This window comes from Sphaerodactylus townsendi, linkage group LG02, assembly GCF_021028975.2.
Source record: "Sphaerodactylus townsendi isolate TG3544 linkage group LG02, MPM_Stown_v2.3, whole genome shotgun sequence".
Classification (NCBI taxonomy): domain Eukaryota; kingdom Metazoa; phylum Chordata; class Lepidosauria; order Squamata; family Sphaerodactylidae; genus Sphaerodactylus; species Sphaerodactylus townsendi.
Genome location: NC_059426.1, coordinates 1,510,692 through 1,537,961, shown reverse-complemented (window position 1 = coordinate 1,537,961; position 27,270 = coordinate 1,510,692).

Sequence of the window (27,270 nt, the reverse complement as noted above, 5' to 3'; positions counted from 1 at the left end):
GGATAAATGTAAACATCTGGGGTTCTAAAAATGCAGGCATGGAGCTGCAGGCCAAGCATTGGAGGCTGGTCACATCTCCAGGGTAGGCTAGAGTGGATTCCAGTATTTAATGCCCAGTCGGCCCCTCCCAGCAGTGGGCCAGGTGAGGTGGGTCCAACCACTGCCCTGGACTTCTCCAGCCCCAGAATGCCGCAGGAGGGAGGTCAGAAGAACCACCCAAATTCACTCGCGGTGAAAAACCAGCTCAAAAATTGCCTCGTGCTCTTGGTAAGCTCTGACCACTTCAGCGCCAAACACTCCTACTTTCCCCTTTTAACGCACACGCTCCTGTCCCCTGTATGCCCCGCCCCCATTTCAGAAGAGATGCTTGGTTTCAAACTGAGCCTCACACCACTAACCGCCAACAACTGGGGAAAAATTGCACAGATCTCGCTTCAGAGGTGGGATTAACAAACAGTTGGTCGAACTAAGGAAAATTTAACAACTGGTTCCACAGAACTGGTGCGAACAGCCTGAATCTCACCTCTGGATCCCGGCCATGAAAGCCTCCAACAATACAATGTGTGACCGGTTCATGGGGGCCCTCAGACAACCTTTGTTGACTCCACTGGAACTGGACTGTGAGGGAGATCTTCTCTGCATCCAGAAAAGATTAATATCAACCTCATGTGGAAAAATTCCTGATGGAGTAATTACTAATAGCACATAGAAGGGTTTTTCGCTTGGTTTTATTTGTTGTTTTTTTAAATGAAAGTGGCTTTTTTGCAGCTTGGAAATGTGTTTCCCATTCCCATTCCCACCCACCCACCCAACATTGGCATAAATTCAGCCATTTCAAAAACCTGGGCTGCTGCTTGCAGTGACCCCTGCAATTCCAGGATCTGAAGATGCTTGACTATCCTGCTAAAGAGATCAAGTGCTTAATATGCCTTCTGGGTCACATTCACCAATGAAGGGAGAGTTTTACCGGCTGAGAGTGAGATGGAGCGCTGCTCTATTCCTGCTTCCAAATATAAGATCTCTCCTGACCTTTTTGACCCTCAAGCTTTAGCTTCCTTTCGGCTTCCTTTTTTGTCCTCCCCGCCTGTGAAATTCCAGCCAAGTAAAATCTGAGTGGCGAAGCCATGTTTTGCAATAGGACAAGGCCAGTCCTTAAACCAGATTTCCAGCTACAATAAGGCTTCTTTATACAACTGCACTTCAAAAAATCAAAACAAAAAAATCTGTCTAGATCAGTATTCCTTCTTGCAATCTGTCCTGTACTTCGTATTGTCGAAGGCTTTCACAACCGGAATCACTGGGGTGCTGTGGGGCTTCCAGGCTGTATGGCCATGTTCCAGTAGCATTGAAAACACAGAAATTCTGGACCACTCTGACAACCACTATGTTAGACTACACAGAGAAGCCATTGAAATCCACAAGCACATGGACAATTTCAACATGAAAATGAACAACATTTGGCTACCAGTACTTAAAAACATTAGAATCAAGACAATGGTTAGTGAACACCACCCAGACGCAGGATGTCTCTCTGCAGGAAGCAATTAAATGGATTAAAATGCCAGACAACTGCTATGCAGATGCCCTCACTAATTGATTATGCAACTTCATTGTTACTTACATGTGCTAAAATGGGTGGATTTCACTCAACACATGCAAATCACACTTGCCAATTGCACCCTCTTGCTTTACTACCATCAGGTCCTCTGAAGATGCCGATCACAGAGGCAGGTGATACGTTAGGAGGAAATGCTACTGGAAACCGGCCATACAGCCCGAAAACCCCACAACAACCCACTGTCCTGTACTTCATTACCCTGGGGCTGATGTTTGCGTCTTTGTCAAATGAGTAAAGGGGGAGAACGTATTGAATTATGCGTTAGGCAGATTCCACTTCTGCTCAAAAAGAGGGGTGAGAAACATTAACAAAACATCTAGAGGACACCTATGCAGGTGAAAAGGAGCGTTTTAAAAAGGCCCCGATTAATGATGAAGGAAGAAGGGCAGGTGGGGACATCCATGGAGATTTGGGGACAGAACATGGGAAGGGAGGACTTTGGCTACCAGGAGGATGCTCTGCAGGCGGGTGATGCCATGCGGTCCATTTTCTCCAAAGAAACTGACCTGTGCAGTTTGGGGATCTGTTGTAATTCTGGGAGAATTCCAGGCCCCAGCTGGAGGCTGGCAACCCTGGGCAGGAGGGTGACTCCATGAATCCTATTTATACCTCTTCAGTGAGGAATAGGCTTTCATGCATAACTTTTGGGTTGTGGAAATGGTCCAGCAAGTGCTAACAATTTTTTAGCCGTCAATCCACTTAAATCTAAGATCCTGGTCTTTTCAAGATCCTTCAAGCCTACAAACTGGTTCCTGGGGCCATTCCCCACTTACCTCTTCTAAGTGCAACGCCATAGCGATTCTCAAGCATTGAGAAAGCCTCCATGACTTTTGACCATGGAGACATTTTGTTCCCCCACTCCATTTCCGCTGGTCATGTCCAGGAAAATAACAATGCTGGGGAGCAAGGAGGAGGAGTTTGTGTGGCAATCAACCGCGTTCTGATTTCGGCTGGCACGCCGTGTCGCCGTCATGGACGACGGGGAAGTGGCGGAGTTTCAGCCTGGTTGCGGGCCTCCATTTTGATTTGGCTGACATGAGAAGTTGCTTTTGATAGGCTCGCAACGCTGCGCTGATTCGCACCTATCCGCGAGCCAATTGATTGGGCAGAAAAACGAAAGTGAAAATCGGTTTCGGGTTTCCTCTTTAATTCCCCGCTTCATTGAACCTGCGTATGCGCTCAAGCGGCGCATTGCCGGTTTGAATGGAAATGCCAAGCCGCAAAGCTGTAAAGCTCGAGCAAAGGGAGCAACGTTGGCACGTCGCGTTGTGCACACGTCTCAATTTCCGCGAGCGTGCATTGTAAAAGAGGATGTCGCCTAGTGTCTACATCATCACATAGCTTCATGTCTGACGGGGACACCTGTGTCTATGTCATCACATAGCTTCACTTTCTGACGGGGACACCCTCCCTAAACAAAATGGAGGATCCTTTTTCCTGATTGGCCGGAAAGCTGTCACAGCGAATCAACCACGCGTAAACAGCCGAGGTTCCCCACTACCCCGTGGCAACCGCAGGGTTTTGGAAAATGTTGCTCTTTGAAGAGGACCTAATTTGACGCATGCCAAGGAGGTGGGAGAGCGGCAAATTCTGGGCAGCTGCGCAGTGGCCACTGGTGATGTGGGGAACGTCCAGGATCCCCGTGTCTTATCAAGAGGTGACCCCGTGGCTTATGGTGAGTGGGGAGCGGGCCCTGGATAGTGATGCTATTGAGCAGGTCAAGTTCCATAAATATCTGGGCATAAACTTTCATTACAAAGCCAGTTGGGTCAAGCATAGAGAGTCAGTAGTTAAGAGCTGCAAAAGTACCTCTGCTGCTGTTGTAAAAATTTTCTTCTCTAAAGGTGTAGGTTTATACCAGCAGCCTTCAAGGTATTTAACACCAAAGTGTCACAACAACTCCTGTATGAGGTACCCCTTTGGATTGATACCTGGCACATCTCATTGGAGCGAATACAACCTGAATTAATACCTCGGGAGTTTTTTTCCCATGTTTTACCTCCATGAATGCTGGATATGTATGTATATATATATTTCAGCTACTTCATTTTGTTGGTTTCTACTCTGTTGATTTTCTATTTTGAAGCCTAATACAGATCTGATCTGATCTGACAACAGAATTTGCATGACAGCCAAATGAATCAGTTTTGCCAGGCAACAAATCTTTGCTTGTTATTTCCAAGGCAACTAAAAATAGATGCTAAGAGCACCGTCCAAATTGCATGAGGTTGCCAGAGGAGACACAGCAAAGGCGGCGCTGCATTGCCTCCAAAGGGGTTTTGGGTGGCGCAACTGGGGGGAAAGCAACAAACCCTGAAAAGTCCCACAACCGAAGCAGCCTTACGCCACGCAAAAAGCGCGGCATAAGTCTGCAGGCTCCCAGGGTGGCGTTCCCAGACTGAAACACCGGTGGAAGCCAACTAATGTTGGTTCCACCCCTAGGAATGCCTCAGCCTGCCCCCCCCCCCCCAATGCCAGAGTCTGATTTAGACACCAGCACAGCTCTGCAGCAGTTTGGGCTTCCAGATTTTGCCACCACAGAACTGACAGTTTGCTCCCTGTGCCGGTGGGGTTTCCCCTTATGTGGCAGTGGGGGGTCAAACGTGCCGACACAGCCCTTCGTGTTTGCCCTCCCCCACATCTGCCTAGAGGAGTCAATATTTTGCATTGTTGAGTGGCTCTTCAAAGATAACAAAATCCTGCTTACTAACATGCTTGTGCAACCAATGGGACATCCTCAATGGCTGGTCGCTACTGTGGTGGGGTTGCTTACTTAAGGACAGCGGCGCCAGACATCTTTGCCATTCTCAGCATCATTCATGTTGGTCATTCTCTCTGGTAAGAGATACCTTTGCATTACAAGCAGAGGGCATGGTGGCTAAGCACAGTGGAGCTTCCCCAGGCAGGCGTGCACAGGCATTGGCACAAAGAACACTCGGAGTCATTTCATAGTTTCTAACTAATAAGAGGGGCCTTTATTGGTGAACTCCATTCTGGATAGGAAAGTGGAGAGATGGGTTCTCTGTTCCAATCTATCTGGCTAGAAATAGATGGTGGGAGATGCAGTTTGCATCCCTCTGCACGCAAGATGGAAGGTGTGTGCGAGAAGAGAGAGAGGAGAAGCAGGAAGGAAGTTCCCTAAGAGTAGGAATCTACACATCAAAGGGATAGTGTCAGTGTGATAGAGAAAAGGTGTCAGTGTCTTGACCCTCTCTAGCTATCTGACTCACTGGTAAGTCCCCCTCTGTCTCTGCGGTAGGAAACAGTGTACAGTCCTTCACGTCCAACAATTCATCACCAACACGTGCTTGCAAAAAACCCCAGTGATCACCTGCACAAGCCATTCCGGCAGTGAATACATTTCAAGCCCCTGCTCTCAACAGTCGACTATTGAGGGAGGTCTGCGTTGAATATGATAAATATTTTGAACGTTTGCTGCCTCCTATTGAAATTTGTGGCTATCAAAAGACAACTTTGTGAAAAGCTTTTACAACCTTTTTGAGATTGCTCTTGAGCTTTTGAAAGACACGAATGCTTTGAGCAGTGATGAACTCAAGGAGATCATTCAGAAATTGCTTATTTATCAGAACTGCAAAATGAATTTGCAGGTGGCCCCAAAGGGTTCGGGAACTGCTGACTGAAACACTCAAAATGCAATTTAAATAAACATACAGAAAAACAAATACAAAAAACCAGTCCTTAAACTGGGCCTTGATGCACTCAGCTAGCTTATGTAAAGCCACAGGTGGACAGCCCCAGGGTGATGATCAAGGAGTATGAACCCTTCGGCTCTCACCTGTCAAAATGGCACATGCCTCTGAAACTGCCGAGGCCTAAATATCTGCCAACAGAAGAGCAGAGGCATGGGAACCCCCATGTCTCCGGGCACATGCCTGTGGGTCACATGGGGGGGTACCCAGCAGGCTCTCCCCCCCACTGCTGCTGCCCTCCCCCTATACCAGTGGAGACGGCTGGTCTCTTGTGAAGCCTTCACATATTTCTCAAAAGGGCAATTCCCCAAAAATTGCTTAAAGGGGAAAGAACTTCAAACTGCGTTTCAGTACCTTTAAGCAATCTTTGGGGAATTGCCCCTTTAAGAAATACGTGAAGGCTTCACAAGAGACCCGTGGAAGGGGGCCGCCACCGTCTCCCTGCCTAGCAGCTGAGGAGGGCGAGGGAAACTCACCCTTCGGCTGCTAGGCAGGGAGGAGGGCTGGAGCCTCGCTTACTTGTGAGCAAGTGGGGCTTACTCATCAGCAAGCCCTGCTTAGTCAAGAGTAAGCGGGGCTCCGCATGTGGGGGGGCGCCAGGAGGGGGGCGCATTTGTCTTCAGGCGCATTTGGCCTCGGTACGCCTCTGCAGAAGAGACAGGCATTCACCTTAGGTCCGTGGTGGCGAACCTTTGGCACTCTAGATGTTATGGACTACAATTCCCATCAGCCCCTGCCTGTAAAGGATTCAATGGTGTTGATGAGAGGGGCAGCCGCCTGGCCTTGACTACATTCCACAGCCCGGGCGATGGGCCAGCTTCTCCGGCGGAGACCTTATCTCTGCGAGGGAGATGAGCCCTCCGTTCCCATGGGAATCCGGGAGGGGGGATGGGATGGACAGAGTTATAACCTGTGTTTCTGGCGGGAGATCTTATTCCTGCCACGGCGTGTACGTGAGCTTTCTAAGATGTCTGAATAAACGGTCTTTTACACCAAAGAGCCTTTTATTTCTGCTTCTATGGAATTCCTTACATTGTGGCAGGAATCTTAATTCATCTATATTCCTAGTGCAGTGGACCTCTGGTGCCTCGGCATGGAGAGGTTGGATGTTTCTGGGGAAGGTGCGGTAGCCCCCAAAGAGGGCTCCGACCTTTCCCTTCTGGATCTGGAGAGTGAACCGGCGGGAGAAGCGGGTCTCGCTGGTGACTCTTTCCTAAAATCACTGCGGTATCCAGCCACGAAGTCTTCCTTTTACTCCGTTGGAGCGAGGGACGTGAGAAGACGACCATAGGGACTTACACTGAGATGCGTTTGGAGCTGTCTATGGATCGGCCTCGTGGATCCAGGATGATCTACCCGTTTTGCGTGATGGATTACAAACCTCAGATGCAACCTGTCCGCGCGAGGAGGCGGGCCTGACCACCTTTCATGCGGCAACTCCAGGAGTCCATCGAGCGATTCCTGGACTTCGTATTTTGGTGATGCTCCCAAAGAACCGCCGCGGCATTAGCTTACTGGGGCCCGTCCCGGAAGACCACCCGGTGACACTGGGACTATACCAGGGATTGGGAGGGTATCCGTGCCGATCCTCCGATCGGACCCCCCTGATCCCGGACCAGCGGCGGCACCTGAGATGCCCCGTGGAGCCACCGGTAGAGTGCGATGCGCCGCCAGCGATCCAGACGACGAGAGGAATCCGAGAGAAAGCCTACACTCCCAGCCGGATCTGTTCCCTCTCCCATCGAAGAGAGCTGGGATATGAGGAAGTGCGGGCCGATCATGCTTGAGATGCCCAAGAAGCATGAAGCCCGTGAGCGCCAGCTATGGGGAAGAGTGAACGAGGAACAGCTGCAACAAGAGCGTGAAAACCTGCAGAGGGCAGACCGGGAGCAGCAGCGCCAAAGAAATCCAACTTCCCGAGATTGGACCGTGCCAAGGTGATGGCTCCAACGGCAATATCGCCAGAATCTATCAGTCCATGATAAAGTCCTGGAACACTCCAAACTGAACTTACAGCGTCAACGCGTGAAAGTGTTCAGGCCTTGGCGACACTTCAAAGGTGAACTTACTGCAGCTGTTCAGCAGCGGAACCGAACTGGCTAAATTGGAACGAGAGAAAGCGGCTTTGCATGCGCATCCAGTGATGCGATTGACTTCGCCAAGGAGAGAGAGCTGGCTGCCTTGGAGAGGGAATCTGAAGAAGCAACAGACTCAGGACAACCCAAGTTGGAGTCACGGCTGTCACGTGGTACAGCCGGCGCCCGAGGGGCGGCAGCTGCTGGAGTCCAGCCACCTTCCAAGGACCCGGCTCCCCACCGGAACACCAGCGGCACGCGGCGCTTGATACCTCCACCCATCGTCCGGCCCCTCTGCGCAACCGCTGCCTCAACCCGCTCAACCTGCGCGGCCGCGGCACCCTGCAGTCGCCAAGGAGCCGTGGAGAGAGGTTACTACCAGACCTCAATACCTGCCCGTTTCGATGGGACCGGCTTCCAAACTTCCCTACTTCATCTTGCAGCTTCGATGCCCACATGGAGGACTATGACGATCGTTATACCGGTCTGAGCGAAAAAATGCGGGACATGCGGCTCAGTCCTGGATGGGGCAGCAAGCCGACTGGTTTGTGACTCTTTTGAACCTGCAAGATGAAGATACTGCTTCGCACGGTACCCGCTTTCCTCCAAGCCTTAAGGGCTCGCTTCCAAGATCAGTGCGGAAAATGCGAAGCTATCCAGCACCATCAAAACTATTCAACAAGGCAACCGGCCAGTTCGTTTGCAGGAATTTGCCCGTTCGAATTTTCGTGGCGGGCGTGCTGCTCGAGCTTCCTCCTGAGTGGCCTGGCGCATGTAAATGCGAATACTTCTCCCGGATGCTGTCGACTGACAGGCGTTGCCGTGAAAGCGGTGTTTTTAATTCGGGTCCCCCGCACTATTGCTGATTGGATTGAATTGGGATCCCCAGGTGGCGTCTGAAAGCAGAATGCCGTCTTTGGCACGCTGCGTCGGGAGGCATGCGCCGCACGCCCGAAGCCTTCCGCCACTGCAAGTCCACCAACTGCCAAGTCCAGCCAGCCCCTACCGGAGAAGAGGATCTTCACCTCCGAGCGCCGTCGCCGCACTGGGGTTATTGTGTCTTTACTCACCGAGGAGAGTCCAGGTCATCTAGCCGTAACTGCCCGAAAAACAGAAGCCAACCGCTCCGGCCGCGCGAAGACCCCATCTGCCAAGTCACCACGCGCGCGAAATCAGGGCCACCCCCTACCCAGCAGTTCGGGTTCAAGTCTAAAGGCAGTCATCGAAGCGACTCCAGAGGAGGGGGAAGCAGCTGTCTGCCTTTCTTCAGCCCCCATGGACGCCATGGGTTCGAGCTCAGACAGCGGTGAGGTGAAGGGCAGCTGCTTCCCATTACAACAATCAAAGCCGCTTTCTGGCCAACCCCGCTAAAGCGCACTCATTATTATAGCCTTCAGCTCCTTGTGGATTCTGGCTGCTCCCATTGCTTAATGCGGCCCCATTTGGGTGGCGGAGGAGCTAGGTTCTAGACCAAGTCCCCTGGCTAAGCCCTCCATACCATTCACCCAAATGGACGGCAGTCCTCTCGGGAAGCGAAGGACCCGGCCCAGTTCAAAAGCGGCCCGGTTCTCCTCCGGCTTCATACCGACCATTGGGAGGAAAATTAGATTTTATTCTGGCGCCAGTGGCTAAACTACTCCTATAGTTCTGGGCATGCCATGGTTGGTTGTTGCATGAACCCTGAAATTCACTTTGGAAAGAAAGGATCTTAGAATTCACTGACCCATCCCTCTTGAGGGAACACATGAATTGGGGAAGAACTGGAAGCTTCTCCTGACACACACCTGGCTTCATCAGTGATTTGCTCCCGATTCTACCGGCATCCCACCCGGCGTACCAAGGATCTAGCCAAGAGTATTTCAGGAGCAAGAATGCGATCAGTTGCCACACCCCATGAGAGACACTGACTGCCAAAATGCGTAATACAGCCAGAGCAGCAACTGCCGAAAGGTAGAATCTACGCATGAGTCCCAATGAGGAGAAGGAACCCGTTGCCTTCTTAGATACAGAACCTATTTCCGTAGGTTCATCTGGTGAGCCGAACCGAGCCACACACATGCTGCCTCCTGTATTGTTTTGTAAAAAGAAAGATGGGTCTTCTGAAATCTCTGCACAGATTACCGAGGTCTCAATGCAGTCTCCCTGTCCAATAAAGGTACCCTTTGCGCTTTGATCAAGGACCTTTTAGGCGCATTTGGGCAAAGGGCGCATGCTTTACTAAGTTGGACTTGAGAGAAGCTTACTACAGAGTTAGAATTGCTACTAGAAGGCTATGAACACTTGACTGCATTTAACACAAAGTTTGGACTAGATTTGAATACTTAATAATGCCATTCGAGGTTAGAAGTGGGGCCCCGGGCTTTTATGGCCCTTATCAATAGAAGTTCTCCATGATTTATTGTACAAGGGAGTAGTGGTGTCACTTAGATGGCCCGTTTTAATTTATTCACAAACCAAAGCGGAGGAACATGAAGACATTGAGTTGGGGAAGTATTGAAAGCAGCTTGCTCCAACAACTCCCCTCTTTGCCAAACTTTCCAAGTGCTGTTTCCACCAAACCTCTATTGAAGCTATTTGGGGATTACGGATCACAAGCCGAGGGGAGCCTAAAATGGATCCTGCCTTGCTAAGATTGATCACGGATCCTCTCAATGGCCTGCACCTACCAAGCGAAAGAACTCCAATCTTTTCTAGGTTTTGCATAATTTCTATCAGTGACTTTATACCCACAATTAAGCTGAACTGACTCTCCACTCTCACAGACCTCTTACGCACTAAGAGGTAAAGATCCACTGTCCGCCAAGCCCAGGGCCCCCCTTTCCCGGTCCGAAGAATGTCAGACAGCCTTTCAGCTTTTAAAGTCTGCTTTTACCACGAACCTATCCTAAAGCTTGCCCTGACCCGGATCTCCCGTTTGTGGTTCAAGCGTGGATTCTACCTCGGACAAAGCGCTTAGAAGCTGACCCTGTTGCAGAGAAATAAAGAAGATGCAGGTAGAGCTGGTTCCGTGTGCTTATTTATCAAAGAAATTCTCGGTGCTGGAACTCAACAACTGGACTGTAGGGGATGAAAGGGCTACTGACCATTAAAGTACTTGCACTCTCCACTTGGCAGCCACACACTGGCTGGGGAAGGCTAAACACCCCTTTCAAGTTTGGTCCGGATCACAAGAACTTGGCCGCCCTCTCACCACCCCTCAAGATGTCCGGCTTGAAGCAACCCGTTGGGCGATTTCTTTTCTCGTTTCTGCTTTCACACGGTCCATTTTTTCCCGGAAAAACCAATAAACTGGCTGATCGCGGCTCGCGCCTACCTGGGAGGGGAGGGTGGAGCCAGCTTACGGGACTTATTCGGCGCACTGTTCTCTCCCCCCCTCCCAATTAGGGCTGAAGCTGTCACCCGATCTCAGACATCCCACTCCCTCCTTCTCCAGCCCCATTTCCCAGCCTGGTCATCTCCTTTCCCTCACAGAAGGGAACTTGAGGAGGCGGAGACTACTCTGAGCCTACTCCCGGCAAGTGAAAGGCGACTCCCAATTGCGTTTGGAGAGCGGCTGGCGTTTGGCGGCGGGGGGATTCGTTGATGCGATGCCTCCCTCCGCAAACAGGTTTCCTCGAGGAGCCTGCCACTTGATGCCTGCTCGGCTGGACATTTTGGCTTTTCTAAAAAACTCTGCATTTGGCCCGCCCGTCAATTCTGGTGGCCCGTAGCGATCATAAGGACATTGATGAGGATATATCAAAGGTTGCTCTGTTTGTGCAGGAAGCCAAGACCGTTCAGGGAAGGCCCCATGGTCTGTTGAAACCTCTCCCGGTGGCCTCCGCCCACTGGGAAGTCATCTCCATGGATTTTATTGGATTAGATTTGCCAGAAGAAGTCATGGCAGCACGGTCTTGTGGGTGGTGGTGGACTTATTTTCCAAACAAGCCCATTTTATTCCATGTGCTTCCATCCCCTCTCAGCTCCTAAGTTAAAGCCCAGCGTCTGTTTCATTCCAGCCACGTTTACCGTCTGCACTCCGCCCCCGTTAAGGTGGTCTCCGACCGCGGCCCACCCCAATTCATTTCAAGAAGTTCTGGAAGCTTTTCTAGGGTTGTTTAAGGGCCGCCCAGTCGCCGCCCCCTACCACGTTCAAAGTGGCGGTGAGGCCGGAGAGAGCGGAACAGAACCCTAGAAGGAGCAGTATTTACGTTGTTACACCAACTACCACCAGAGACGGAATTGGTCTGGCGAGCTAATTCCGTTTGCCAGAATGCGCCTATAACAATCGCGGTTCATAGCGAGTATAAAAAAAAACCCCTTCGAAATTGTGTCCGGTCGCTCCTTCCCACGCCGTTGCGCGCAACTACCTGCGGAAGCATTGGATCCTCCAGAGTTTCAACAATGGATTTCATCTCTGGCTGGGGGGGGGGTGGAAAACGGTCCAGACTGCCCACAACAGGCTAAAGACTCCCAAAAGCTGCAAGCGCAGTTACGAGCACACGCTTCGGGATTTCCCTCTAAATGCGTGTTGGAAGCCTGGGTGTATTTGTCTGTACCAAAAATCTCAGAGAGCGTGCATAGAATTTTTCTAAACTAGGCAAAAGATTCGTGGAGACACTTTTTTCCAGATTACTAAAGAGTGATTAATGATGTCACTGCCGATTGGATTACTAACTCTCTTAAGTAACATTCATCCCTGTCTTCCACATTCCCAGTTTACTCAAAGAGGAGGCTCCCGTTCCGATGCCTGTTACGATTCCCGCCCGGAGGAGACCCCCACCGACTATTATTGATGGCCCACCAAGCATTCTGAAATTGAGCGCCATCCTGGACTCTGCTTGCGCTTTGTCATAAGCGCTTGCAATATTTAGTCTCTTGGGTGGGATGATATTCACTCTGGTGTATAATCAATGGGTTTTATTCACGAAAATATTGGCGCCCCCGCCCTTATTTCTGCTTTCCACAGCGCCTTTCCCGCTGACAAACCTGGAGGGGAGGGGTCTTTTAGGGAGGCAGAGTGTAAAGGATTCAATGGTGTTGATGAGAGGGGCAGCCGCCTGGCCTTGACTACATTCCACAGCCCGGGCGATGGGCCAGCTTCTCCGGCGGAGACCTTATCTCTGCGAGGGAGATGAGCCCTCCGTTCCCATGGGAATCCGGGAGGGGGGATGGGATGGACAGAGTTATAACCTGTGTTTCTGGCGGGAGATCTTATTCCTGCCACTGCGTGTACTTGAGCTTTCTAAGATGTCTGAATAAACGGTCTTTTACACCAAAGAGCCTTTTATTTCTGCTTCTATGGAATTCCTTACATTTTGTTGGAATTCCATTTTGTTGGTGTAGGCATTGCATTGGCCTCAGAGTTCTAAGATGGGGCAGCACACCTTGATAGCAAAAGGCTGGTTTCTGTGCAGATAGCCAAATTCATAGAACAGGGCTGGTCCAGACTTTCAGCCAAGATTCTGCAACAATAGAGAACCTCCTGATTATGCCGAAAAATCTCGCTTTGCTTTCAAAAAGAGGAGGAAAAAACCCAACCTTCCATAAATGCAAAGTTCAGATTTCACTGCCGAATGCCACCTCAGAAACGTAGTTTTGGTAAGGAGATGCTGGCAGTGACTGAGAGGACATGTGTGGGTGACTGCGAAACTTGCTGCTGCACTGCGGCTTGAAAATAATGACACAGCTGAGCCTATTCTGTCAGTGTCCACACCTCCTGAAGAGGTTACTTCCAGTGTGAGATGGCTCAGACATAAATGGCAATGTTTGGGCACACAATGTGGGAATGAATATAGGAAGGACCTAAAGGGGGCAGATGTCATAGGGCAGTGGTGGCGAACCTATGGCACTGGTGCCAGTGGTGGCACTCAGAGCCCTCTCTGTGGGCACGCTCAAACAGAGTGCCCCCCCCCCACACACACATCTAGGCTGGCCTGGGCCGCTGGGCTTGATTATTAGCATTAAACCTAAGACCTAGTTTTGGGGAAGCAGTGTAGGTAACCCTGTTAAGCGCTGTTAAACCCCATTGATTTTCATGCAAAGAACTAAAGTGCAATTCTTTACCTGGGAGTAAGCTCGGTTGCTGGCAATGGGGCTTGCTTCTGAGTAAACCCTCCTAGGGTCATGATTCACCCATTGGAAGAGTTGCACGGTTGCTTCAAAGCAAAGCCACCAACTACCACCAAGCTTACTCCTGAGTAACGCACGCCTCAGAGCCAACCGTTTTTTCTAAACTAAAACCTCAGTATTCAGGTTAAATTGCCGTGTTGGCACTTTGTGATAAATAAGTGGGTTTTGGGTTGCAGTTTGAGCACTCGGTCTCAAAAAGGTTCTCCATCACTGTCATAGGGCTTCATTTGGAAGACATAGGATTATAGAGTTGGAAGAAGCCACAGGGCCATCAAGGCTAATCCCCTGCCATGAATACACAATCAAAGCACTCCCAACAGATGGCCATCCAGCTATTCCAGGTGAGGTCTGAGCAATGCAGAATAGATGGCACTATTACGTTACTCGATTTTGACACTATACTCCTTTTGATACAGCCCAGAATCGCTTTCTTGGCCACCGCATCACACTTCTGACTCATGTTCAGTTTGTGGTCTACTAAGACTCCCAGATCCCTTTCGCATGTAGTGTTGTCAAGCCAGGTATCACCCATTCTAAATCTGTGCATTTCATTTTTTCTGCCTAAGTGTAGTATCTTGCATTGATCTTAGTTGAAATTCATTTTGTTTGTTTTGGCCCAGCTGTCTAATCTGTCTAGGTCATTTTGAATTCTGACTCTGTCCTCTGGAGTATTAGCTACCCCTCCTAATTTGGTGTCATCTGTAAATGTTATTAGCATGATGAAATTCATTTTCCATCATTTTGATAAAAATATTGAATAGCACTGGGCCAGGACAGAACCCTGTGGGCCCCCCACTAGTCACTTCTCTCCAGGATGAAGATGAGCCATTGATGAACCCTTTGAGTTCAGTCAGTCAACCAATTAGAAATCCATCTAATAGTAGCATTGTCTAGTCCACATTTCACTAGCTTACCTGCGAGAATATTATGGGGCACCTTGTCAAAAACTAAAATCAAGGTATGCTATGTCACCAGCATTCCCTTAATCTATCAAGCTTATCAATCAATCTCCAGATGTTCTCCAGATGTTCGTGAACTACAATTCCCATCAGCTCCTGGCAGGGACTGATGGATTTGTAGTCCATGAACATCTGGAGAGCTGCAGGTTGCAGACTCCTGAGCTAGGTGTTCCTGCACTATCTCTTTATTTATTTTGTGCTGCATTTCTCCTACTGTGTCTTCTGTTTCATTTTCTCCTGGATGAGCACTGTTTTCTTTTTGGAAAAAGACTGAGGCAAAGGCGGTGTGGAGTAGTTCTGAGTAGGAGCACCAGTGGCGTAGTGGTTAAGCGCAGGTGCACTCTAATCTGGAGGAACTCTGTTTAATTCCCTGCTCTGCCGCCTGAGCTGTGGAGGCTTATCTGGAATTCAGATTAGCCTGTACATTTCAACAAACACCAGCTGAGTGATCTTGGACTAGTCACAGTTCTTCTGAGCTCTTTCAGCCCCACCTACCACAAGGTGTTTGTTGCGAGAGGGTAAGGAGTTTGTAAGCCCCCTTGAGTCTCCTATAGGAGAGAAAGGGGGGATATAAATCCAGCTCTTCTTCTGCTCCTCCTCCTCTTCCATCCCCTGTTAGCATTTTGCCATCTTCTCCATGTAGTGACTCCGTCCCATCATTTTTCTTCCTTTTGCTACGGACTTAATTTAAAAAGCCTCTTTTGTTGTTTTTAACCTCTCTGGCAAGTCTCAGCTCATTGTGAGCGTTAGCTTTTCTGAATTTCTCCCTGGTTATTTGTTTGAATTCCTCTTTGGTGATTTCCCCCCTTTTCCATTTCTTGTACATGTCCTTTTAAAATCTTAGCTCAGTTGGAAGGTCTTTAGACAGCCATCCTGGTTTCCTTTGACACCTCCCATTTTTTCCTCATTGGCAGAGGCATATCTAGGCAAACTGGAGCCTGGGGACAAAACCTGAGTTTGGCGCCCACCCCCGTATGGGCGGCCACCCTCCCCCACAACGACCAAACAATGATTTTTTTGCACCAGCTCACAAAACACCTCCCACCCCCTGCAAAACATACATGGCTCTCTCCCCACCAATTCTCTTTCCAAATTTTGTCCTCACACCAACCCTATGAGGTAGGGTTGTTAGCCTGAGAAACAACTCCAAGCCAGTGCAAGTGGGTATTCAGCATGTAAATCTCTCACAAATCACTGCCAGCAAAACATTTACCAAACAAATGTCAACAACATCTCTCACAAATCACCCACCTCCACCCCCAGCAAAACATACATGGTTCTCTTGCCACCAACTCTCTTTCCTAATTTTGTCTTCACATCAACCCTATGAGGTAGGTTGTTAGCCTGAAAAACAGCTCCAAGTCAGTGCAAGTGGGTATTAAGCATGTAAATCTCTCACAAATCACCCCCAGCAAAACATTTACCAAACAAATGTTTAAACTGGGGACCTTACTTTCTCCCTTTAAGTCCATGCCAAAGTGGGTGGATTTAAAAGGACAATCTGGAGAAATTTGGGGGGTTCCTGCTGTCAGGGGTGCAATTGTTAAGCTAACAGCACCAAAATTTCAGGGTATCTTTAGGAGACTCTCCTGATGATACCACCTAGGTTTGGTGAAGTTTGGTTCATGGGGTCCAAAGTTATGAACCCTCAAAGGTGTAGCCTCCATCTCCTATTAGCCCCCATTGGAAACAATGGGGGATGGGGGCACCCCTTTTGGGACTCCATAACATTGGACCCCCTGAACCAAACCTCACCTAACAAGGGTGGTATCATCAGGAGGGTCTCCTGAAAAATCCCTGAAATTTTGGTGCTGCTAGCCTAAAAACTGCACCCTCTGCAGGTCAAAAACTGGAAAAAAACTAAAAATATAACACACAAATGAACCTGAATTTTTTGCGCCCCCCACTAGGTAAATATGCCACTGCTCATTGGAACTGTTTGAAATTGTGCCCTCAAGATCTCACTTTTAAGGAACTCCCAGCCATCACGCACTCCTGTCTCTTTTAGTATTTTTGACCACCGTATCGTGCCCAGTAGATTCCTAAGCTTACTGAAATCTGCTTTCTTAACATCTAGAATGGTGCCAAAACTCACTTTGACCCCTTCTGCACATGCAGAATAATACACTTTCAAGCTGTATATTACTGTGTGGAATAGCAAAATCCACTTTCAAAGAATTGTGAAAGTGGATTGAATGTGCATTGTTCTGCATTTAAGTAATTATTATAGTTGATATGACAGGATTTTACCACAGGCTTGCAAAATTGTTTAAAACAAACATTTTAAGGAAGGGTTCCCCACACCAAGATAAAAACAGGAATAAGGTTTTGCAGTTGGTGATAACAAATACAGCCAGGATAAAGCAGTCTCTGTGCAGTTGTGGTGAAAAATTGCTGTGTGCTTTGATTTATTTAATAGGTTTGTGCTCCAAGTTCTCAGAAGACAGTGTACTTGATGCTTGGTTAATAAACGAAACACAAGTGTCGGAATCAGGAAATAGATACATTTGGTACCAGAGTTGGGAGGGGGAAGGAGGCATCCAAGAGATAAGTCACCACAACCAAAATGGTCTCCTGGCCTCTGTAGGCACCGAAAGGGGTGAGGATGCATAAGACAAGGTTAGTGGCAAGGACTGTGAAGCTCAGGCAGGCTCCCAGGAGAGCCCCCGGTCCTTGTGGTCCCAGACCATTAAAGACTCAAAGGTCAGGAAAGAAGAGGTTTACTCCCACATCCAGTCAGAGGATCCGAGCTAAACACTTCCCAACGGCTTGGCTTTGCCTATGCCAACCATTTAGCAACAGAATTCTCCAGGATTTAGCTGCTAAAAGATGATAATCAATCCTTAGTTCTGATCATACAAAAGGGCAAGAGAGAGAATTCAGTTCTTTGAACTCTAACCAGAGAACCAGACAGTAAATAGCTTTAATAGCTATTTAATAGATAGTAAATAGCTTTTGATAGCTTTGAAAGGGGTTGGACAGATTTATGGAGAAGTTGATCTATGGCTACCAATCTCGATCCTCCATGATCTGAGATTACAAATGCCTTAGCAGACCAGGTGCTTGGGGGGGGAGCAGCAGCAGCAGCAGCAGCAGCAGGCCATTGTTTTCACATCCTGCATGTGAGCTCCCAAAGGCCACTGTGAGTAGCAGAGTGCTGGACTCTGGTCTGATCCAGCAGGCTTGTTCTTATGTTCTTAAAACTGTAGAGATTTGCATCTTTTATTGAGAAAAGAAATCAATCTCTTTAATTAAGAAAGACAGAACAAAATACAAGCAAGTAAGAATTACCCCTATAATTACTCTGAAGATGTATGCTAAAATCATCAAAGTTACTAACATTGTTTAATCATATTATAACAAATAGTTTAAAAAGCAAATCAGGTTCTGTCTCACTGCTTTTAGGGATTTTCAAAAAGCTCAAATTAAGCACCCAGAAATCTCATGTAGTTTTTTTCCATCCAGAGAAATCTGATTTGCTTGTTACAACAGTGCACATTTCTAGAAAAATATGGAACTTATCTTTTACTAAATCTGTTCTATCATAATCATGTGCTTATTATCTAGATAAGTGATTATTTCATAACTATAGATGAGATAATCAACACAGGCAGGCAGGCAGACAGACTGACTCTTCCAGGGTTATCTTAATCTTCTTGAAAACTAAAATATGTGCTTTATTATTTTTTCAAAGTATCAAGATGCTATCACATTATTGATCTGATTTTCAATGAGATTGCAGCCATCTATTGCCAGTTTACTGTCAGGAAACACAGTTTTCACTCTAAATGCCAAGGTAATTTAACATGAAGCAACCACCAAGAGAACTTCAATAAGCCTTTGAACAGCCTCCCATTCCTCCTGTCTGTGTATGTTGAAAGGGTCTTTGATAAAAAGAGCAGTTATTTGCTGAGTCTCTAAATAGATGACCTGACTCACAGAGCCATCTGAGGGCTGATTATATCCCATGAATCAGAAATATCCTCTTGCTCAGAAGAAGTAATTCAGACACTTCCTTTTCTTCTTCTTGCACTGCAATTCTGTGTCTGGCAGGATGGTCAGGATTGGAGAAGTGCAGGGAACAGCTCTTTCTCCTGGTTGATCAGCTTTCCAAAAACACCTTCCTTTGCAGATGATTGGAATTGATTGATAGCTTTCAACTGTCCATGTGCTCTCACAGGGGACTACCTGGACCCTTTTTAACTCAAAGGAAACTTTTAAAGAAACAGTCAATTCCCAGGCCGAAGTTGGTTGGTTCTTTGAAGTTTGGTCACAATACCCTGCATCACTTTTAAAATATGGGTGGGTGGGTGGGTGGGTGGATATTATGATTAGAGCTGACCCTGTGATCAGAATCAATCTATCTAGCTTGTGTCAGTCTGCCTCTTATCCCACTTTGCAACAACTTCTGCAGCTGGAGGGGAGGGGGATTAGGTTTTTTTGTTTTTTAAAAATAATTTTATTAATTTTAATTTCAAACATAACAACAATGTAAGCAAAAAACATAATATGCATATAAGAAGTAATATACTTGCCTCTTAACTAATTTGATAGCAACAGTTCAAATGAAATACAATTTCTTCAAACATTAAGAAACATAAGGAGTATATGCCTTTTGTTGCAGAAATATATAGATCATTACAACTTATTTATCTTATGCTCATTTAAGTTATAACTCCTAAACCTTATTGAACTATTCCCATCAACAAAACCAGGAAAAAGAAGACAAGAAATCACTTTCGGGTTAAAAGGCAGGTCTAACTATTCCAACCAATTTATATTATTTGTGGACCCACAGACCCCTCCCCCCTTCCCTCTCCCCACTATTTCCCCTGACTTCCCCTACATTTTGCATTTGTTCATGTGTTCTGCTCCAGGGTAGGTTTTGGATGTCTGTTTCTCCCTGTTTCTCACTGTCCGAGGAATAGGAGTGAATGTGTCTTCCCACCCAAAGGTGGAGTGGGAATTCAAAAAGATTCTGCATCTACTCTAGCTCGTCCCATAGCTGCTAACCTGCTGCTGCGTCTCCTTTGCTGTAAGCTGGCACGTAGTCTCCTCCTGAGTTGCTGCTGGGGCTCTGGAGATGGGGTGTGGGGTGGGGTGTGTGACAGGGTCCCCTCTGGCTTAGTGTCAAGAGCCTGAAGAATCTCAGATCTAGGACCTGGCTGTGGATCCCAGCCTGAATGCTCTGCCTGAGCGCCAGGCCCTGGTCCTGCAGGAACTACTGACTGCTCAGGCTCTGTCATGTCTGGGAGTCTGGAACCAAAACTGTCCCCTCCTCTCCATTTGAGTCTTCCTCCCTGGGGTCTCCAGTCAGACCAGGCTGAGCCATAACACCGGCAAAGAGATGTGCGCAAATGCCAAGGAGTTTGGAGCAGAGTCACTCATCTCTCACAGGCAGGCCACGAAGCTCGGCTGGAGGCAGGGCACTGAGCTAACTGAGAGAAGAGGCTTGGCCTCTTTATAATGCACAGAACAGCCGTGGAATATAGTCTCTTGCTCGGTAATGCTGTTTATTTATAAATAGTAAACATGGAAATAATATATAAACTGGGCTTGTGGCTGGGTTGGGGGAAGGGGAGGTTAGCATGGAGTTGCTTTGAAGGCAGTTACAAAAGGTCCAATAAATCCAGTGGCACCATAGAGACTAATAACATTTATTTCAATATCAGCTACCACTAGTCACTGTGCACATCTTCAGATACATAAAGGGAAAGCAAACGGGGTGTTTCACTAATACAAGGTGGGAGGAGGGAAGCGGAGGCAGGAGAGGCGGGTGCAGCGAATGCTCTGGCTGAGTGACTAGAACAGGATCAGCACTTACAAAAGAGACTCAAAAGTGAGGAAGCATTTCAGTGAAAATTAACTGATACAAAGGGTGAGTTCTGGATAAAACGACTAATAGCGACACAGTTGAGGTTTTTTAAATAAGTAGTTGCAACGTGTTTGAGAATCCCTAGTTTCAAAAGGTCAGTGCCATTCTGTCTGCATTGCGAGGAACAGCCGTGGAAGAGTCACGCTGGCTCTTGTTTTCCCCTCTGTGCACCAAAACTGGGCAACCAGGATTCACTCCATGAAGAAGAAAAGAAGAGTTTGGATTCATAGTCCACCTTTCTCTCCCGTAAGGAGACTCAAGGTGGCTTACCTTTCCTCTCCCCTTTCCTTTCCTCTCCCCACAACAGACACCTTGTGAGGCAGGTGGGGCTGAGAGAGTTCCCAAGAACTGTGACTAGCCCAAGGTCACCCAGCAGGCATGTAGGAGTGTGGAAACACATCTGGTTCATAAGCCTCTGCCACTCAGGTGAAGGAGTGGAGAATCAAAACCTGGTTCTCCAGATTAAGAATGCACCTGCTCTTAACCACTACACCACACTTGCTCTCATAGCCTTCAATACTGTGCCGTACATATGCTGTAGGGGAGCAGGGGCTGTGGCTCAGTGGCAGAGCCTCTACTTGGCATGCCGAAGGTTCCATGTTCAATCCTGGGCACCTCCAGCCAAAAGGATCAGGTAGTGGGTGATATGAAAGAGCCAGAGACCTTGGAAAACCACCGTCCGTCTGAGCGGACAAGACTGACCTGGATGGTCCCCAAGAGTCTGACTCAGTACAAGGCAGCTTCATGCTGCTTGGGCTTAGCCTTTAACTAGAGCAGAGGTGTCCAACTCTGGCGCTTCAGATGTTCATGGACTACAACTGGCCATGCCAGCAAGGGCTGGTGGGAATTGTAGTCCATGAACATCTGAAGCGCCAGAGTTGGACACCCCTGAACTAAAGGATTCAGAGCAGACCCTAACAAGTGTGTGGCAGGGAACAGGAAGACTTTTGCACAGACTTGTGAATGTCTGGGTGTCCATACTCCCTCTCCCTGGATTCTCTTGCTTGCTATTGCTCATGATATTTTTAGAGTTCTCCGCAATGTATATTTTATTACATTGCAGCAAGGATTTTCCCCCTTTTCCAGAAGATAGTGACTGAAATAAACTTTTGCCAAGCATCAAGGTTGAGAAACCTAACACAAAAAGTGATAAACACACACCCTTGACAAATCCTGCAGAAATGAATATGTCTAGACAGGAAGGAATGAGCAATTAAGTGCACCAATCAAACTGCACAGGTTATTAAGGATATGTACTTTAGCAGAAGTTCAATTTCCTAACAGTTCACTCTTGAAACTCTTACCTGCTAATACTTTGAATGATATTTTTGATTAAGGCTCCATCTCATGCTCCCCTTCATTTAAAGAAGTAGTCTTCTTAAAAAGTTACCCAGATTCAGTTTACCTTTTGACTTCTTTTCTCCTGAACTAAAACATATAGAGGCCTATCCACAGGGCCACATCTGGGAGGCTTGATGTGCCAGACCTGCCCAGGCTAGCTTTTCCAGTGTTAACAGAGTCAATAGAAAGATTGGTATGAAATTGCCAGGAAATGGTCCTATGGAAAAAAGAGGGGAAACGTCAGATTGAATTCCCTTCTTAAGTATGAGCACCAGTTGCAGCCAGGAGATGTTTCTGAACTGGGATAAAGCCAGCCCCAGAACAAAGAGGGAGGAAGATACCAGGGCAGGGGAATGTTTCTTCCCCAGGCTCAGTCGCCAGCATCCAGTCCAAAGGAAGCTGAGGAAAGCTTCCTTCCCCCCCCCCCCCCTCTCTCAGTGTGTGTAGTGTGTGCTTGAATCTTTGGCTGCTGTCAATAAGAGTAAACAAATCACCTCCCCCAGAACTTGAGGGTAGGTCACAAAAAGACAACGAAGGTCTTGTAGTGTCTATTTCATCAAAGGCTGACAATCAAAGCTAGCTCCACGTGCTTTTGAATGAAGCACCGCTCCCAAGAGAATAGTATTTTAAATGTAGAAGTACTAATACAATTAGAAAACAAGGTAATAAACAATTACATTTTAGAAGGTAGATAGCTGAACAGCATGATTTTGAGTACAATAGCATTTTTGAGACCATCTAGACCATTTCCATAAGCTTTTGAGAAAGCTCCCTTCATTGGACAAAGGGACACTTGATTCTTGAAAACTTATACTGCAAAAATCTTGTTAGTCTGAACTCGAACCTGTGTGTCTGTGCATGTGTGTGCACGTGCGTGTGTGAAGTGCCGTCAGGCCCCTATTAATTAATGACTTCCCGACCATCCTACTGCCTTGCTGAGGTCTTGCAACCTAGGAGCCATGGCTTCCCTTACTGTGTTAATTCATCTCACGTTGGGTCTTCTTCTCTTCCTATTGCCTTCAACTTTTCCTAGCATTATTATATTTTTCAGTGACTCTTGTCTTCTCATATGATCAAAGTACGATAGCCTCAGTTTAGTCGTTTTAGCTTTTAGGGAGAATTCAGGTTTGATTTGATCTAGAATCCACTTATTTGTCTTTTTGGCACTCCATGGTGTCCATAAAACTATGTTCCAGCATACCATTTCAAAGGAATCTAGTTTCTTCCTATCAGCTTTCTTCATTGTCCAACGTTCACACCCATGCATAGTATGAATTGTCTTGATTTTGGTTGCCAAAGACATATCTTTACACTTGAGTATCTTTTCTAGCTCCTTCATGGCAGCCCTGCCCAGTCTCAATCTCTTTTTGATTTCTTGGTTGCAGCCTCCCTTTTAGTTCAAGAACAGGAAATCTTTAACAATTTCTTTTTTTTCCAAACATTAACTTAATATAATCTTTTTATTACTACTGTGAGGCACTCACTGGCACCAATGTCCCTTCTCGCGCCTCTTCCCCTAACCCCTGCTTTGTTTCAAATCTGGCAGAAAGGGGTCGACCTCAGAATAGACTGGAGAGATGGCACCCTGGAAGGGTGATTCCCCTGCATCTCGGAGTCTTCTCTGACTTTTGTATGCTGGTTGCCCCACCCCCCAGGCCTTCTCCATCAACCAGAGCTGTGGAGTAGGCTCCAAGCCCTTCCCCCAGGGCTCTGATTGGCCTCCCAACCTGCCTTTCCCCATTCAGCCCTACCCCTTGAAACACCCCCCCCACCCCGACCCACCTGGTTCCTCTCAGGCGACTCTCACCTGCAGGCCCACAGAGTCGTGCCTCTCACTGCTGTTTTCCACATTTGTTGGCATATTCTTGTTAAAAGCTCGATGGACGCTATTTCTGTGGTTTAAAATAGCTCTACTGTAATCCCATCTAATCCTGGTGATTTATTTCTCCCAATTATTCTCAGAGCAACTTTTACTTCATTTTCTAAAACTGCACATTTTTCTTCAAAAGTTTCTTCTTGGAAGGATGTGTCATCTTTTCATCTCTTCTGTCTAGTCCTTCAGTTTATTATTCCCATCTTTTCTTTATTTTGTCCTTTCTGGTTAATGTATTTCCACGTTGCTCTTTCAGCATACCTAACCATTCCATAAGTTTCCCCTTTATTTCTTGGATCTTGTGAAACAGATCTCTTGTTCTTCCTCTTTTGTTGTTCTCAAATCTAGCCATAAATAAATATGAACAGTTAGCACGGAGATTAACAGAAGAGGGACTTGGGCTAGTTTGTACTGGATGAGCAAGACTCTGCAGAGGGAGCACAAAAAGGCTTTTTAAACCCATATTTTAGGCACTGCCAATCCAAACATTTTCCACAATTTTTGCCTGCCCTAGTCTTGAACACTGATAGTGTCAGACCCTGGGTCCAAAAATAATAGAAACTGTAGATTTGCTCTAAAGTCTTTATTTTGAAGCAAAAGGTAAACTTCAGCAAAGACAAATCTGAACATTCCACGCAAAATTACTTGCCTATATTCCCCAAAGATCCCCGTCCCCCCTGTAGCCAAACAGTTCACTTTATTCCCACTACAAAGCACCACAGGGCTGGGAACATTTCACACATGATACGATCGGCTCTTCCAGGATGTCAAGGGCACTGGGAAAGGAGAGTATGAGAACCGGACACCTGCAGAGAAGAAAACAACACAGTTCCCCTTACAAATGCCCTATATTATCAGTAAATTTCTGGTTAGGGTACTTTTAACTCAGTGAAGCAGAATAGCGCCAATTCATTGGCTCTATTCCGTTCCTACCAAAAATATTCGGATTTAAAAAGTTCAGACTTGATTTGATCTAGAACCCATTTATTTGTTTTTATTTAGTTTTTCAGGTGTATCTGTAACATTCTTTTCCAACATCACATTTCAAGTGAATCGACTTTCTTCTTGTCAGCTTTCTTCATTGTCCAACTTTCACACCCATACTCAGTAATGACGCCTCTTATTAGTTACCAATAACACATCCTTGCACTTACGGATCTTTCCTAGCTCCTTCACAGCTGCCCTTCCCAGCCTCAATCTCCTTCCAATTTCTTGGTTGCAGTGTCCCTTTTGGTTGAGGAAAGTCTTCCATAATTTCTATTTCCTCATCATCTACTCCAATGGCATTTTTTAATTACTCGCATGGTGGCACTTTTACCACCCTTGCGTTGGCTTTAGAGATAAGCAAGCACTTTGGTTACAGTTGGAGAGCTCAGAATCAAGCCAAAGCATGCTAGAAACAAACAAGAACTGAATGGGGGAAGGGATGGATGGATCCTTCTTCAAGGGGATTCCGTTGCTAAGGCTTTATTAGGCAGGACATGGACGAGTAAAAGGTATTGTGTAACAGAAACCAGGAAGTACAAAGCGGTCCCACCCAAAACTTCAAACCACAAATTTCAAAATATATCTTCTTCTCAGACCACATTTGGAACATGTTAGAAGGAAGGTAGGATGACTCAGGGGTCAATTTTTTTTTGAAAGATGGGCCCACTAAGAACAGCCTGTTCAGTTTTCAAAGAGGCCCCAAAGTTTCACCACACAGAGATAAAGGACAGCAGCAGTATTGTCCAATTTGTTTGGGTGACATTTTAATCACTGTGATGTTTGTGGGATTTGAAATTAGAAAGTACTTTGCGAGTTTAACACAACATTAACTAGTTCAAAAGTCTATGCGACTTCTCTTATCAACTCATAGTCCCCCCCCCCCCCCCCGCATTGCTGGCTTAGCCCTAGCAAGACATCCTTGATATAAATACACAATTGAACTATTTTTGTTCATATTCACTGTGAGAATTGTCCCATCTATTGTCTTTGCTAGTTTGCTCATTTTGCATGATCCTTTGATTCACCTTTCCCCCATCATTTCTGAGGCATTTTTACCATAAATCATTTAAAAAGCACCTTTATGGCATGTACCATTTTATACTATTTGCAGGCAAATAGGCACTAATTTTAACATTTGCTACTGATATTGTCATTTTAATCGAATGTAATGTGACCACAATTTTATCCCAAGCAAACACACACACACACACACACACACACACCGCCTCTCCAGCCCCTACTACCTAGAGAACACATTTTTTTCTTGCTGCCTCTTGTCCCCCTTCTGCTCACCTCCCTAGCTGCGGACCTTGCAGTTACTTGTGGGCATGCCCAGGCCTTAAGAATCTGGGAGCAGATGAGAAAGGATGTCCGCCAGCTATTATTTTGCAGCTGGTCAGCCAGCCAGCTCTCCCCTGATTCCTCCCCCTCCAGACCATGGGAAAACTAATCAGGACTAACTGTTCCCCATTTCCAGATCAGTTATGAGTGGCCTGCACATTGAGTGATCTTTTACCACATAGTAATTGTACCCTACTGAGGTGCAGTTTTGTGGCTGGTTAGTAGGGAAGGAGTGGTTGGCACAAAATGTTAGTATAATGAGCCCAGTTTAACAGAATTGGATTCATTAGTATCTCATCTGTTGTAAATCTGTGCAGCTGGCTCATTGCTAGGAAAATGCCTTCTCTTTACATTTTTCTGCTAGACTTAGAAAGCTATCGTCTTTTACATTTTAATTAAAAAAAACTTGTCCAACAGCAGTCTGATGGAGAAAATCCCTCTGTTTTGTCTGCTGCATTGTTGCATACATTGAAAAACTGTTTTCAAGATAGGGTGGTCTTTGGATATTAAGACTTTGGAAAGAACTTTCCTATACTCTCTTCTTATGGATCAACCTGGCCTGCAGTGATGCACGTAGTAATTAATTATCACAAATAATGAGGAGAAAACCTCTCTCTTGCATCTATCTTGCATCTATCCCTTTGCTGAAGCCAATATGGGGGATGCTTGGAGTAGGTACAACATCACAGGACAGACTGACTCCTCGCTTTCGTGGCAGATATGTATTGCTGGAGTTCCTGTGTTTCACCACTACTTTTTACTTTTATAAAACAGAAAATCAAACTTTGGATTTTTTAATGTGTAACAAATCAGGCAGTGACTCCAGGGGGAGGAAGGGAGGATGAAAATTGTCCCTGCTCTAACTCCTGCATCTTCCTTCTTCTCATCAGATATTTAAGTCTGGGACTATGGTGAATGAATTTTATTTTATCAAAGGATTTAGCTACCAATCACTTAATAGATTCAAACCATACACCTGTGCCCAAGGAAAGAGATCAGAGTCTGAAAGTAGGAAGCAATTTACTTTGGGTATGCATTGCAAAGCACATTTTTGTAATTTTTAATGCTTCTTCATCAAGTCATAGCTAGAAATTTCAAAGCTGTGGACTTTAGCAAACTGCTGGAAGAAGTCAGGGAAGAGTTGAGACTATGAGCTGGAAATACTTTTTGATTGCTTGATTTTTTTTAGACTGCATAAGGTCATACTAGTTCAAATGAAGGATGTTCCTGCTATCTCTTTCCATAGCTTCAATCTATCTCTTCAGTGGAATGAAGCAATAATTCCCCCCCACCCGAACTATACCAAGTAATGCAACAATTATTTGGGTTGTATTTATAGAACAGATGTTGCTTGGGTACATTTAGCAAACGTTTAAATAG